This window comes from Pollicipes pollicipes, unplaced genomic scaffold (assembly GCF_011947565.3).
Source record: "Pollicipes pollicipes isolate AB1234 unplaced genomic scaffold, Ppol_2.1 Scaffold_6052;HRSCAF=7182_pilon_pilon_pilon, whole genome shotgun sequence".
Lineage (NCBI taxonomy): Eukaryota > Metazoa > Arthropoda > Thecostraca > Pollicipedomorpha > Pollicipedidae > Pollicipes > Pollicipes pollicipes.
Window position 1 is genome coordinate 10,506,516 of NW_023596805.1, and position 14,512 is coordinate 10,521,027.

At 54.7% G+C, this 14,512-nt stretch overlaps 2 long non-coding RNA genes across 2 annotated transcripts; both read left to right on the top strand.

The window, feature by feature from the left end:
- Window positions 1–488: 488 nt before the first annotated feature.
- LOC119104482 (uncharacterized) lies at window positions 489–3,034 on the top strand. Its single transcript, XR_005094942.1, has 3 exons — window positions 489–518; window positions 2,033–2,347; window positions 2,977–3,034. It is a non-coding gene; the product is annotated as an uncharacterized LOC119104482 (long non-coding RNA).
- Window positions 3,035–9,127: 6,093 nt separating this feature from the next.
- Window positions 9,128–14,506, top strand: LOC119104483 (uncharacterized). Its single transcript, XR_005094943.1, has 5 exons — window positions 9,128–9,169; window positions 10,088–10,179; window positions 11,831–11,919; window positions 12,369–12,394; window positions 12,940–14,506. It is a non-coding gene; the product is annotated as an uncharacterized LOC119104483 (long non-coding RNA).
- The last annotated feature ends 6 nt before the right edge of the window (window positions 14,507–14,512 follow it).

Below are 14,512 nucleotides of genomic sequence, written 5' to 3' on the forward strand. Positions count from 1 at the left end.
TGAGTGCGCGTCCACACTGCAGGGGCCAGAACAGTGACACCATTCGCTAGTTTCATTTTTTGTAATGTCTTGAAGCCGATGGCAACAGCTGGCGTATTTCGTTGACTGTAGGCATGTCTATCCACTGGTTGATTTCCGTTCTCCTCATGCTAATTATCTCCTCCTTCGCAAACATTGCGTTGCTAATGCCACCTATAAGCTTCCGTTTTGTGAGTCTTCAGCCTCCAATTATGTTGTTACTATTCTGACCTATGCTTTTCATTTCACCTTGACTAGAATTGATTAGCGAAGCCGGCGTTTGGTCCAAACAACCTAACACACAGGAGGGTAATGATCCAAACCACCTAGCACACCAACAGTGGACCACGACCTCTCCGCGATCTCAGACGCACGCGGCAAACGTGACGCGCTGCAGCACGTGCCGCTGAGCGCTGACAGCTGACCTATGTTTCAGCTGCCGCCGCCCGGCTTCGGTCGCACGCCGCCAGAGCATCGTCTGGACGTCCAGTCCGCGCTGGGTGCGTAGCGGCGGCGTCAGGCTGCGGGAGAGCTTGTGCGCAGTCTAACGTGGATTGGTGCAACGAGGGCGAGCAGACTGCTGTGCTTTGCAGGAATGGGCCTGGCCGTGGTGTTCGGGGCCTGACCGTGGTGTTAGGGATTCACCCTCACCCGTGATGGGCAAGAAACCAGTCAGTTCTTGAATGTCATGTTGTATGCCATGTTGTACCTCCAAAACGAGATACTCGGCGAACATGTCACGCAACCGAAATGCAGTTTAAGAAACCCCCGGGAAAACTGAGTTTAGTACCGCCTGTTTATGAACTATTTATATTTGCGTATGTCCACCTCGTAAATCTCTGACCTGGACAACGTTTTTTTCGGGCGGGGGCTCACCTGTAGTTCCCACAAAGCATGTGGGTCGGTCATGTGCAGCTTCAGTACCTCATCATGGCGAGACCCATGGCAAAAAGGCAGCATCCTTTTTTAAAAAAAAATCCGGCTTGAAAGGGAAATGTCTGCTCTGTCACCATCTTGTTGAGAATGCCTATCACTCATTGTTCCCTCTCCCCCCCCCCCCCCCCCCCCCCCTCCCTCTTGGATTCGTTAGCGCAGCTCCTATTTCCTCTTCGGTCTGCGGCGTGATACGAAAATTGACGGATGGCGGCCGATTGGTTACGACTTGTCATTCGGGTTGGATGTTGAGAACAGAACAATAAACCATTTTTCTGCAAATAAGAATGCAGCAACACGCTTCTGACACTGGTTTGCTTTAAGCGTTTTATAGCTTGGAAGAGAAGCGTGGTATTTTTACCAGACAAAAATGCTGTTGAACTTTGGACAGTTCATGGCCATTTAAGATTTCCCTGCATTATTTGACACTAATTTTGTTTTCAATTGCGTTAAGTGTTCTCCAAATTTGAGACGATTACGACGCCAATATAAGTGACACAACAGAGAGCAGTTCTACCAGCTGCCAGCGCGACTTTTTGGGGCAGGCCTTCGTCACATTTTCATGTTACATGTTCATGTTCATGGTACATGTCCGTTGATTTGTAAGGTCATGTCCGTCGCCATTATGAATACCATTGCCGAGCAGCGGGGCTCGTAATCGCTGTACGCCGCGCCCGCCGAGACCGGCCGGAAGAGAATGGTCACCCTAAGCCGGGGTGTAATGATTTGTACCAAGCACAACGCACCTCCGAAAGAGTAACTGGTGCCTCAATGTTGACTAGTAGATAGTGAATAATTGATCAACTGAAAACGGCGTCCAATTTTCTCCTGCGGTGCAGGAAATGCCATTATGTATCCTGTAAATAATGTATGAATTGACCATGTTCGCAGTTGTTACGCTTACCTGCTGTGCATGTTGGTTTAATAAGCATAAGAACCCTTCTAGATCAGGAGAGCGGACAAATGAACTATCTGTTTATATATATATATATATATATATATATTTGTTTTATATATATATATATATATATATATATATATGATTGTTATGCTCTGACGGTCAATCTGGTATCAACCGCAGCTTCTAAGCCAGCGCCTGCTCCGTTCCTGTTCAACGTACCGGGCGAAGGTGTCATCCAGCTGCCGCCCCCACCGAGCCACGCCACCGACATCAAGTCATCCGTCTTCCCGCCTCCTTTCCCTGTCGGTGCACCGGCCAACAAGCGACCCGGTCGCCATGGCAGCCGGCGACGCGGTCCCAACGCCAATCAGGAGCCGCCGCCCAGGCGCTCACCACCCAATCAAGACCAGCGGCGCCGACCACCACCCAATCACGACCAGCCACGTCGCCCACCCGAAGGTCGTCGGCCGCCGGTTAGCCACCGACATCCGCCAGGTCAGTGCCGACTGCCAATCAGGTGGAAGGTCGGCTTACATTGCCTTCTGGTAGATATATTTACGTACATCCAGCATTTGAATGCACAATACTGTCAAAAAACCAGCAAAGAGTGTCAGAGTGCGATGGCAATGCCCTGGATAGGCAAGAAATAAATGAAAAGTAAACAAACCTGCCCTAGTATGACCATTCCGGAGAGCTCAGCTGGTTAAAACGCCTGCCACCGGGTTAACCCACCCGTTGCGGGGTGAGTTCTAGTAGCTTTTGGCGTTCACTCGTTGTTCCTGACTAGTATGGTCTGCGGCTGGTGGCAGCGCCCATGCGAAAGATCGGATGGCCTTAAAGGGCAGGAATGACAGTGCTCATTATTGTGACATGTTAGGCTTTCGACACGTAATGATCTGCGTTGACCAGGAAATTTACGATCGGGTAGTGGGACCAGGGCTCACGCAACAATCGCTGCTTAGCACGGGCGCTGATCCCGGAAATCAATCCAATCAAAAAGGTTCGAGATGAACCTTCAACAACATCCTCAATCAGGGATCTCGATCAAAGATCTCGATGTGTGTCCGTGCACCTCCATGTGGCTGCCCCCGGCTTTCGCCCCACTGAGCCGTGTCTATCGGCAGGCGACCACGGAGGCCACCGTCATCCGCACGGCGAGGAGCGCCAGCAGGAGAGCGAGCGACGGCGGCCGGACGAGACGCCGCGCCGGCCGCCGCCGTTCGGCCGGCCGCCGTTCGCTGCCGAGCCGCCGAGCCGCCCGGCGCCCGGCCCCGGCCCGGCGCCCGGCCTGCGGCGCCCCATCGACTTCGGCCCGCCCGACGGCTCGCGCTTCCAGCCCAGCGTGGGTCACCCGTGGGAGGGGCAGGGGAGGTGGTGACACATGGGAGGGAAGTGTCGTGCTGGTGGAGCTCAGATCTAGCGTAGGTCACGAGTGGGGAGGCGGAGCTGTGGTTGCTGCGGGTGACGGGGGACGCTAATGGCAACTAAGCCTGACGCAGTTCACTGGGGTCGGAGCCGAGGTCGTGTCACACTCAGCGTGTAATACGTCCCCAATATGTTCAAATGAAGGAGGAATGTCTGGGCGCGCAGCTGAAGGCATCTCAAGCGGCATAGGCGTCGGGTTCCAGCATCTCTTTGCAGTCCAACATCAAGCGTACGCCATGCGTGACTGCCACAGCCCAGACAATTTTGTGTTAGCATCCGCATGCTGTGTACCAAGCAAAATGTCTGGTCATTACCTTTTTCATATTCATCAGGTCATTCGCACCAGTCGTTTGTTCGTTCACATTGTTCACATTCGCGGTCATTTGTCATAAGGTCAATCGCGTTTGTGGAGTAGAAAAATGCCTGAAAATAAGTGGTCTTCGATTTTCTTTCGACACAACTGTTTTGAATCATTCCCACCTCGGCAAGGCACCTGGCGAGTAGGTGGCAGCAAGACAGCCACGGTACCCCCTGCCGCAGCCAGTTGAAATGCGTCATCTCGCCCGACGGCCGCTCACAAATTTAGGCAGCTACGCCACCCACTGACCGTTGCCTGCTCGCAGGACATCGACTTCGGCGGCTCCAGCTTCACGCCATTCCGACCGGTCAACAACGACCTGGGCGTGGTGGTGCGGCGCGAGTGTGACTTCTACGCCGATGACATCTGCCTCGACTCCAGCATCTACCCGCGGTCAGTGGTCTGGCGCGAGGCGTGCCAGGCTGAGGGCTCGGGTTCAAATCCCGGGCGCGGCGCGGAGTTCACGCTGGCGGTGTAGCGGCGACTGACGCAAGCAGCTGGGGCAGCCTTGCAAGGTTGATCAGTTAGAAAATCTTGAGAGGTTATCGATCGATGTGAAGGGTCGTGATTTCACTTGGCTGGTGGAATGAGTGGGAAAGAGGGTGTCGGGCAATACGCCGGGTGGTATGATTCCCAGGACGGCGAGGGACACCATGTTGGGTGGTACGACTATCAGGAGGTGGGGGATTGAGGGGCACCATGTTGGGTGGTACAACTCTCAGAGATGTCACAGCGGCTCCCGCAGTCAGCTGGAGACTGCTAAACAGGGATGAAACATCCTGGCACTGGCGGCGCTTTGAAATGTTCGTCAATTTGGAGACCATTTGTTTTCTTGGCGTAATGCCCTAGACCACCCATGGATCAAACGATGTGCTCAAATGTGCCTCGTACGTCAACTTGGATGTGTACTTGTATCGTGATCTTCAGCCACCTCGGATCTGGATACCAATGGATCTTAAGGTGGACGGCTGTCGTTGCTGAGCTTACGAACGCCGCTCGGTCCAAGAAACAATCTGTCCACCCCTCTTCTCACCTCTGGTAACTCTGATCGGTCGCTCGATTCCACTCGCCGCCGACCCCCACCGCACGTCCCTGCCGACGGTGGCGCCGCCTGTTGACTGCAGCGCCACCTGTCGGTGCCCGCAGGGACGCGATCCGCGCCTCTCTGAACGTGGAGCGGCCGCTGGTGGACGCCATGTTCGCCGAGGTACGCGAACAGAGCGCCGACGTGCTGGTGGAGGGCGTCAGTAGCCAGCAGGAGGAGCTCTACGACTACACACACTACTTTGGCAGTGAGAGGTGAGAGCGCCGCGGGGGAAATCCACAGCTACACACACTACTTGGCAGTGAGAGGGTGAGAACGCCGCGGGGGAAATCCACAGCTACACACACTACTTTGGCAGTGAGAGGTGAGAACGCCGCGGGGAAATCCACAGCTACACACACTTCTTTGGCAGTGAGAGGTGAGAACGCCGCGGGGAGATCCACAGCTACACACACTTCTTTGGCAGTGGGAGGTGAGAACGCCGCGGGGAAATCCACAGCTACACACACTACTTTGGCAGTGAGAGGTGAGAACGCCGCGGGGAGATCCACAGCTACACACACTACTTTGGCAGTGAGAGGTGAGAACGCCGCGGGGGATCCAGAGCTACAGGCACTTCTTCGGCAGTGAGAGGGGGAAAACGCCGCGAGGAGCAGTGCGACTATACACACTACTCTGGCAGCGAGGGGTGATAAATGAGAGGTGAGAGGTGAAAGGTAAGAGGTGAAAGGTGAGAGAACAAGAAGGGGTTTCGGCAGGAAGCCGCCGACCGTCTTGAGTGGTGATCACGCGCTCAGTGGGGACTCTTTACACGCGCAAGTCATCTGCGTTCTCTCTATCGAGCCCTTGGCCGGACTGACAGCGTTCTCTCCCTCCCAGCCGGACGCAGACGGAGCGGCGCGGGATCGAATCCCACTCGCATCGCGACTTTGCTCAGGACGGCGGCTACCTGTGCCCCTCCGAGGTCAAGTACGCGCGACCCAAGCGCGCCAAGAACAGCAAGGGCGAGTGGAAGTTCATCGTCAACATGGACCGCTACACACAGACACTGCGCATGGAGAAGTGCATGTGAGTGACAAGAGGCCGGCTGGCGAGAGAGCAGCAGGAAGCGAGACACACCCTCTGACTGACGCCGATCATTGCTGGGTTGTATCGGTTACCCGCGCTGTGATCATGGCTCGCAGTAGGCACGCTTTACATCGGAGTTGTAGCTATGGGACAGGGGCTGTTTTTAGCTTGAACGCATGAGGTATTTTGTTAGCCATTGGAATGGAAGACCCAAAGTTGGATGTGTTTGTCCAGAAAGAGCATATATTAGTCACACTAGTTTGTGCTGAGCAGCTCAACACGCCACTTAAAAGACAATAACAATGCGTTTGCGCGGTTGAGAGTGATGAAATTGCCCCACCCTGCTATCACGCCGTGATGAACAAAACCAGAGCATTGCCGTGCGCACCAGCATCGGTTTTTATCACATTAAGAACTTTCGTTGCCTTTTAGAGCGCTGCGATTCATTCTTACCTATGGTAATGCAACTGATAGATGCTTACCTTGGTGATATCAAGGCGGGTCAGATAATGCAGTTAGGTAGAACTTAATGCGTCCTGCGATACGAAAGCAACATATTCTGTTTGGGTTTACTTTGTTCGGTATGTGTTCTTGGTGCGCCTTCTGTGTCCTGTACATGCAGTATATTTTCTATGCGTCTCATACTCCGTGCAAAAGATTCCTGTACTGCATGTGTCTCATCACTGTGCGAGGATCGACGCTTTACTCAGAGATAGTTTTCCCATTCGCATCCATAGCCCCATCCGTCTGACTGGTGCGCTTTCCGCCCTCAGGTACCGATGGTCCCAACTGTCTGACTAACGCGCTGTTCCGTCCACAGGCGTCGATAGTCTCTCCTGTCTGACTGGTGCGCTGTTCCGTCCACAGGCGTCGATAGTCTCTCCTGTCTGACTGGTGCGCTGTTTCGTCCACAGGCGTCGATAGTCTCTCCTGTCTGACTAGTGCGCTGTTCCGCCCTCAGGCGTTGGTAGTCGCACCTGTCTGACTAGTGCGCTGTTCCGCCCTCAGGCGTCGATGGTCCCACCTGTCTGACTGGTGCGCTTTCCGCCCTCAGGTACCGATGGTCCCAACTGTCTGACTGGTGCGCTGTTTCGTCCACAGGCGTCGATAGTCTCTCCTGTCTGACTAGTGCGCTGTTCCGCCCTCAGGCGCTGGTAGTCGCACCTGTCTGACTGGTGCGCTGTTCCGCCCTCAGGCGCTGGTAGTCGCACCTGTCTGACTGGTGCGCTGTTCCGCCCTCAGGCGTCGATAGTCTCTCCTGTCTGACTGGTGCGCGTTCCGCCCTCAGGCGCTGGTAGTCGCACCTGTCTGACTGGTGCGCTGTCCCGTCCTCAGGCGCTGGTAGTCGCACCTGTCTGACTAGTGCGCTGTTCCGTCCACAGGCGTCGATAGTCTCTCTCTGTCTGACTGGTGCGCTGTTCCGCCCTCAGGCGCTGGTAGTCGCACCTGTCTGACTGGTGCGCTGTTCCGCCCTCAGGCGTCGATGGCCCCACCTGTATGACTAATGGGCTGTTCCGCCCTCAGGCGCTGGTAGTCCCACCTGTCTGATGAGTGCGCCTCAGGCGCCGATAGTCCCACCTGTCTGACGAGTGTGCTGTTCCACCCTGAGGCGTTGGTAGTCTCACCCGTCTGACTAGTGCGCTGTTCCGCCCTCAGGCGTCCGGGCGGCTCCTGCAGTTACGTGTCGCACCACTACAAGTCGCAGTGCTCGCAGGTCTCCAACTACCACCGCCTGCTCAGCTGGGACGAACAGCGCGGCCTGCACATGGACATCTTCAAGGTGAGGGCGGCCGGGGCCGAACCCGCGCCGTCGGGACACGCGGCCGGCCGACTGAATCACCGCCTCGGTCAGCTGCGTCTTACAGCGTTGAGCTTGCGGCGGCGTGCAGCGTTCGACTTCCGTGCGATGTGGCTGGCTTCATAAGTGCTCTGGTGCAGTCCTGTGAAACACAGACCTTACCCCCCAGGGGATAGCAAGCGTCTCTGCGGTTAGGCGGCTAGCATGTTAGATGAAGCAGCGCCTTGCACACCGGCAGAGTTATGAATTGTTTCTGAAAGCAGGACATTGCGAGCTTATTTCGAGCGTTGCTGCAGCGAGGTCACCTCCGCGCAGTGTTGTGACCGAGCGCGTGCCACGTGCGCGTGCCATGTTTCTCCTCCGCGCAGTGGTGCGACCGAACGCGTGCCACGTGCGCCGGGGCTTGTATGTTCTCCTCCGCGCAGTGGTGCGACCGAGCGCGTGCCACGTGCGCCGGGGCCTGTATGTTCTCCTCCGCGCAGTGATGTGACCGAACGTGTGCCCCAGGTGCCGGGGCTTGTGCATTCTCTGTGCAGTGGTGTGACCTTGCGCGTGCCGCAGGTGCCGGTGGCCTGCAGCTGCCACATCCAGGGCTACGCTTACGTGTACCCGCCGCTGGGCGGCGCTGCCATCGGTGGCCGTGCCCAGTCCACCATCCACGAGCGGGTGGACACCACCAACGGTATGTGTCTTCCTCCGGCTGCCCGTGTAATGCGGCGGCTCGTTAACTGATCAGCAGCGGAACAATTGGTGGCATCCAGAAGGGGAGATAGAAGCAGCGGCCATCAAGTTAAAGATAATCATCATCTTATCTGACGGCATTTACTATATCGGATCTTGAACTTTCTTTAAGGCCCCAACTGAGTGCCCACTGTGGGTAAAATATCCTCCTGTTTAAGAGGCCAGTTTACACTGTCGTGTCGCTTCCTCTCTTGCGTGAGGCCTTGATCTTCCAGGAGGTTTCAGTCGTCCCATTCCAATGCCGACACAATATACGCCATTTGCTGGCCGGTGGGCCATGGCTGGTCCTGGTGATTGCTTGACATGCCCTCGCTCAAGCCTATCCTTACAGTCAATATAACGAGCCCTAAAACAGTATTCTCAAAGCTCTCAGTATTCTCAACAGTATTCTCAAAGCTCTCTGCCACACTTCCCGTTCCGTGGAGTCTTCCCCAAGCTGGCGAAATTGAACTACCAAGTTGCAAAAACTGCACGCCTACATAGCAGTGTGGAAATGACAGCAATAGTATTTGCGGTGCATACCGCTTTTTGAATGAACGGTCTCAGACGGCCGGTCAGGACTGTCAAGACGGAAGGCATCGGTCAGGAACTAACGCGACATGACCAAAGCCTTCAGGCTCATCTCTTTCCCAGCACAGTATGCTGTGTGTTGACATGTTCGAGAGCGTCATGACGTGCCGGCGGTTGGTGGACTGACCGTATCGCCGCAGGCAGCGGCGGCCGGTCCCGCCGGCCATTCGAGGAGGTGGACCGGCCGTCCCGCCAGCCCAGCCCGGCGCTGATCCCGCCGACCACCACCACCACCACCACTACCACAACCACCACCACCACCACCACGACGCTCCCCACCACCACCACCGAGCCGCCCACCACCACCAGGAGGTGAGGCCGCGTCGCCATGACGACCAGCGGCGCCGCTGTTCATGCCTCGCCGGTCAAGGTCGGATGAAGGTCTTAGCCGCCCAGCACGGCTGGGCTAAATTTAAGGATAGCACCACTTGATGTTAATTTTTGGAAATGTTTACCGAGCGAAAGCCAGGTGTTCTTGGTCATCGTTGCTTTCTTTTCATTGTCTTTTACTCGTAATCTTCTGGGACTCACTTTCAAAATGTTCGCCTCTTAGTGCTCCAAGCGTTCTTAGGTGTTGCCATTAATATTGGTGCGCAACAAGAACATTTGGGCTATTCGGTTAGTATAAGCTGGTTGAATAAAGAAATAGTATTATTCTCCCGCCGATTTCAGCCTTTATTAATGTAGCCTCTGACCCAATTGTTAGCCTATTAGGTTAGCCTATAAGTGTAGCCTGTATTAGTCCGCCCCTTAATTTTGGAAAACTGCATAGCAATGATCCTTGAAAAGAATCATAAAAATGCGGTGCACGTTCGTGCGATATAATTAGAAACTCGATGAAAACGCGCCGTTTCCGCACCAGACAGGGCAAACTAGTTCACCGCCCATATTTGCAATCGTGGAGATGTGCACAGGGCAGACGAGTGGCTAGTGGTGTACGCAGTTGGTTCGTCATCCAATGCCATAAATTAACACATCACTAGCTGTGTATATTCAGCGGAATTCGACTCCCTTACGGCTTAGCCATCAGGACTCATCGCAAAATGCATCATCTGCCTTGTACGTCAAGTGCGGTGGCTGGTATGCTGTGATATAGTGTAACAGCATAATCGCACGACCTACTACCTATCTATTAAATCATAGCGAACGTCATGCCTACTGCCGTGCCTTTGAACCGTTTTGCCCGAGCGGCGTGGCGGGTAATGACTGAGGAAACTCGACACTCCACAGGTACAGGGGGATCAGTCGTCTGCGACCGACCCGGCGCCGCCGACCAGTGGTGACCTTCCCGCCGTACCGACCCCGACCCAAACCTGAGCAAGGTCAGTGTTAGCGGTGTACTAACTGCTGTCTACCGCCCCTGACCCAAACCTGAACAAGGTCGGTATTTAGCGGTGTTCTGACCTTCCCGCCGTACCGACCCCGACCCAAACCTGAGCAACGTCAGTGTTGGCGGTGTACTAACTGCTGCCGTACCGTCCCCGACCCAAACCTGAACAAGGTCGGTATTTAGCGGTGTTCTGACCTTCCCGCCGTACCGACCCCGACCCAAACCTGAGCCACGTCAGTGTTAGCGGTTTACTAACTGCCGCCGGACCGGCCCGGACCCAAACCTGAACAAGGTCAGTATTGGCGGTGTGCTGGCCTTCCCACCGTACCTGCTCTGACTCGGACGCAAACAAGGTCAGTGTTTAGCAGTGTCGTAACGCCCCGCAGCACCGACCTTAGCCCAAACCCAGGCTAGGCCAGCAGTGTGCTGGTCTCCCCGCCATTTTGAGACAGGGGCAGAGCAGAGATGAGTCTGAGTGGTAGGTGTTCGTGATTTTCTAACGTAATGACTGAGACACAGGATCGCTCTTGTCCTTACCGTTGCTGGAACCTGTCCTGAGCTATCGCAGGCTGTGCTGAACGTTTCTCCCATCGTTTACTCCTGTTGTCCAGATGATGCGCACGAGGGGGGGGGGGGGCAGAAAGATGACTGATAGCAAACACAGACAGTGTTACTACTTCATCTGCCGCCTGCTCTACATCATGAGGATTCTGGAAAGACATGCCCCCAAGGACACACGCTTAGAAAATGTAATGCATTAAAAACAAATTGTACTTGAAAAGTTCCTATTGGTGCGTAGATGGTTTGTTCGATTGTGCGTCATTAGCTCCCATGTAAAGACGATTTTCGCTATGAAACAGTATGACCGTTATGTGTGGACCCCACATTCGTGATATATTCCAAGGTGATACATCCTTCCACGAGCCACCATTACACCTAGACCGTTATGTGCATGCGAATAATCCATCTGCTGGTGGTCTGTTGATGATCTGTTGGTCGAGTTATCTCTCCAAACATCAACGTCTAACATGCATGCGTCAATGGGATGCCCTTTAGTACGTGGTTTATTTGAATGTGCATGATCTGCCCTCGTTTGTATAATCAGCCATATGTTGCCAGTCTGCTCTATGTGTGGGCGCCCTGCCCGTGCAATGGTCTGCAGATCTGAGGACCCTATGAACAGAAACTGAGTGTAAACTGAGTCTCGGAACGTGAACGATCTGTCCTGCTGGTGATGGTGATCTGTGCAGCTGTCGAGATTGATCTGTGCGGCAATGGAGGGTGGTCTGGGTGGCTGTGGAAGGTGCTCTGTGCGGTTGTGGAGAGTGCTCTGCGCGGCTGTCGAAGTTCATCTGTGCGGCTGTGGAGGGTGATGTGTGCGGCTGTGGAAGGTGCTCTGTGCGGTTGTGGATGGTGATGTGTGCGGCTGTGGAAGGTGCTCTGTGCGGTTGCGGAGGGTGATCTGTGAGACTGGAGAGTGCTCTATGCGGCTGTGGAGGGTGACCTGTTCGGCTGTGGAGGGTGCTCTATGCGGCTGTGGAGGGTGACCTGTGCGGCTGTGGGGGGTGATCTGTGCGTCTAAACGATGGGTGGATGTATGCGACGGCGGCCTCCCAGCCAGTGACCCGAACCTCCCTCGGCAGACGTGGTGCGGGACTCACCGATCCAGATCCCGGGCCTGGGTGGCGCGCCGGAGGACCAGTTCTACGGCAATTTCGGCGACAGAATCCCGGTCAGAACTCACTCAATTTCGGCGACAGAATCCTGGTCAGAACTCTCTCTAATTTCGCGACACGATCTCCGATCTCGCGTAACGCTCTGACGCGGGGATCGCGCGTGGCGTTGAGCCTTTGAAGCCAGGTCTGGAGCCTGCTCTGATTCCGTAGCTTACCACAGAACCGTTATGCTTCATGCTGACCGTGGGCTGACTGAAACATAGCTTGTGCTTTTTTGGTACGTATGTATACTTTTTTGCTTGTACCTTGCTCACGAAATGAGGCGTGATCGGTTACACGGTGATCGGTTATACGGTGGCCGGTGATCACAGCTGTTGTTCCGTTCTTTCAGAGATCGTGTAAACGAACAGAACGCAAATAAGGTCATAGGGCTCAAGTTGATGCCTATTAGAAATGTCACGGCGTGCTTACAGTGCTTAATCTCACTTCTATTTTTTCTTTGCAGACGGATTCCAACGAAATACGACGAAGGTAAGAATACTGGTTGCGATGATTGTGGCGATGTCTGGTTGCGTCGTAATATGACGATCTGCTGAGGGGGGATGCCTGTTTTAGCGCAACTGGCACCTGCTTCGGACCTTGACCACCGAACAGATTTTATTTTTCTCACGAGGCTATGCTGAGCCCGTTCCTCACTTCGTAAAGACATATGGGGTTGACCATGGACGGGTGACTACCGGTGGGCTTTTGGCTAAATGCCTATGCGTGCTGATCCTGAGCAGATGCTAGACTGCTGCTGACAACTTTTCCGAAGATTATTTTGTTCGGTTTGGTTCGGAGACTGAGGAGCTCTGGGAGTTCCATCTATACAACTTACTGCCTTCTCTGATAAAGTAGCAATATTATACTTAGTATTATTTTAACGTGACCATGGGTCTCAGACTGTTGAAAAATACAAAATAATATGGCATTTACCTGTACACTGGCAAGAGTTAGTAAAGACTGTGACCAGGCGCCGCCGCTGGCGGCTCGCCTGAGGGCGCCGGCTTGACTGTGACCCCGACCTCGGCCAGCAGATTGGACCGTGTCGACGCGAGCGGTTCGGAGACGTACCAGGTGCCGTCTGTGCTGCCACCGCCGCCGCCGGCGCCGCCGCGCAACCAGCCGCCCGAGGACCGCGTCAACTACGGCTATCATCCAATCATTGACTTCTTTGGGAAGTAGCTGACCAATCGGATGTCGACACGTCGATTTGAGGTTATTAGTGCTAAGAAAAAATCCAATGAGGGGGTGCTGCAAGGGCTGATGGCCAATGGAAAGAGCCGGTTTTAGAAAGTCACCCAATCGGTGATGTATGCGGTCGACAGCGACCAATCAGAGAAGTCTGCGTAGGTCGGGTGACCAGTCAGCGACAAGAGATGACTTGAAAGTCACTTGTATGACGTGAAGGAGACGGACGAGGTCGGTCGATCGGACGTTGTAGCTTTCTGGGCAGGCCGTGGCCCGTCGGAGGTGGACAGCAGCGCGATACTCAACCTCAGCTGATGTACCAACATGGCGTCAGCAACGCCAACGTCACGTGGCTTATTCCGCACGTGTCGGTGTCAGGCAGTTAGGTTAATGCGACCTCTAACCAAGCGTCCCAAACGTGAGAAATCAAACAAACAGGCGGGGCGGGAGATGGTAGGTAGATGAGTTAGAACAAAAAGGTGTTTTCCCGGAGTGGTTTGTTGCTGTTTTCGATACTGCCGAGTCTTGCAACGGTTGTGCGACCACGTGACTGACGTAGGCGCCGAGGAGTCTCGCTATTGCCGTCCAGGGTGTAGGTATGCATTACTAGCATATGCATAGAGCCTCTTGACTTCGAGGATGCGCCCGGTTCGCAGGCGCATAGTGAAGACGCTGTTTTATTACCATTTTTACCTGTGTGAGGGTGTGGCATGTAAGGGAAGTTTGAGAATGATGGGCAGGATCACCAGGATGGCGTTCATCTGATCGGAGGTGCGGATTCCGTCCTGCAGTGCGTCTTCCACGCCGGTGACTAGTTTCGGCACGTTCCCATCGTTGGTTACGTGTAGTCGAGCGTGTTATCGAGCGGCTGGGCGCCGCGCCCCCCCCCCCCTCCCCCATTGGGCTGAGGTCGCCAGATGATATTCCAAGACATTGTGTGAAGCGGCCCGCCTGACTCACTTCTGCGTTGAGCTCCCGAACGCAGCGCGTCCGTTCGAACGTTGTCGCTGTTGGAGACAGTTGAATGCATTCCGTGTACCTGGTGAACGGCCGGATCCTGCGCGCGGGTCACCACCCGGCCCGGGGTGGTGTCCGGGTCGAGCTGGTGCTGTTCTCTGCCCGAGAGTGAAGCGCGGTTGGAACTGAGTGGCATGCGGAGTTGGAATCGTGTTTCGAACCGCGGTGTATGGGCGATTCCGGAATCCGTTCTCTACGCGTCGGCTGTTGTTTGTAAATTAAAGTACGGAACTTCTGAAGCGGTTTTTGACACGTTACGTGCGCTGTCGACTGTATGACGACGACGCGTACCGAGAGTATGCGTCAGGTATGGTCAGGAGTACCGAGAAATGTGCGAGTTATCTGTTACAATGGTAGATAGCACATTTGTTTTGAATATATTGTTTCGTACCAATCTTCTCG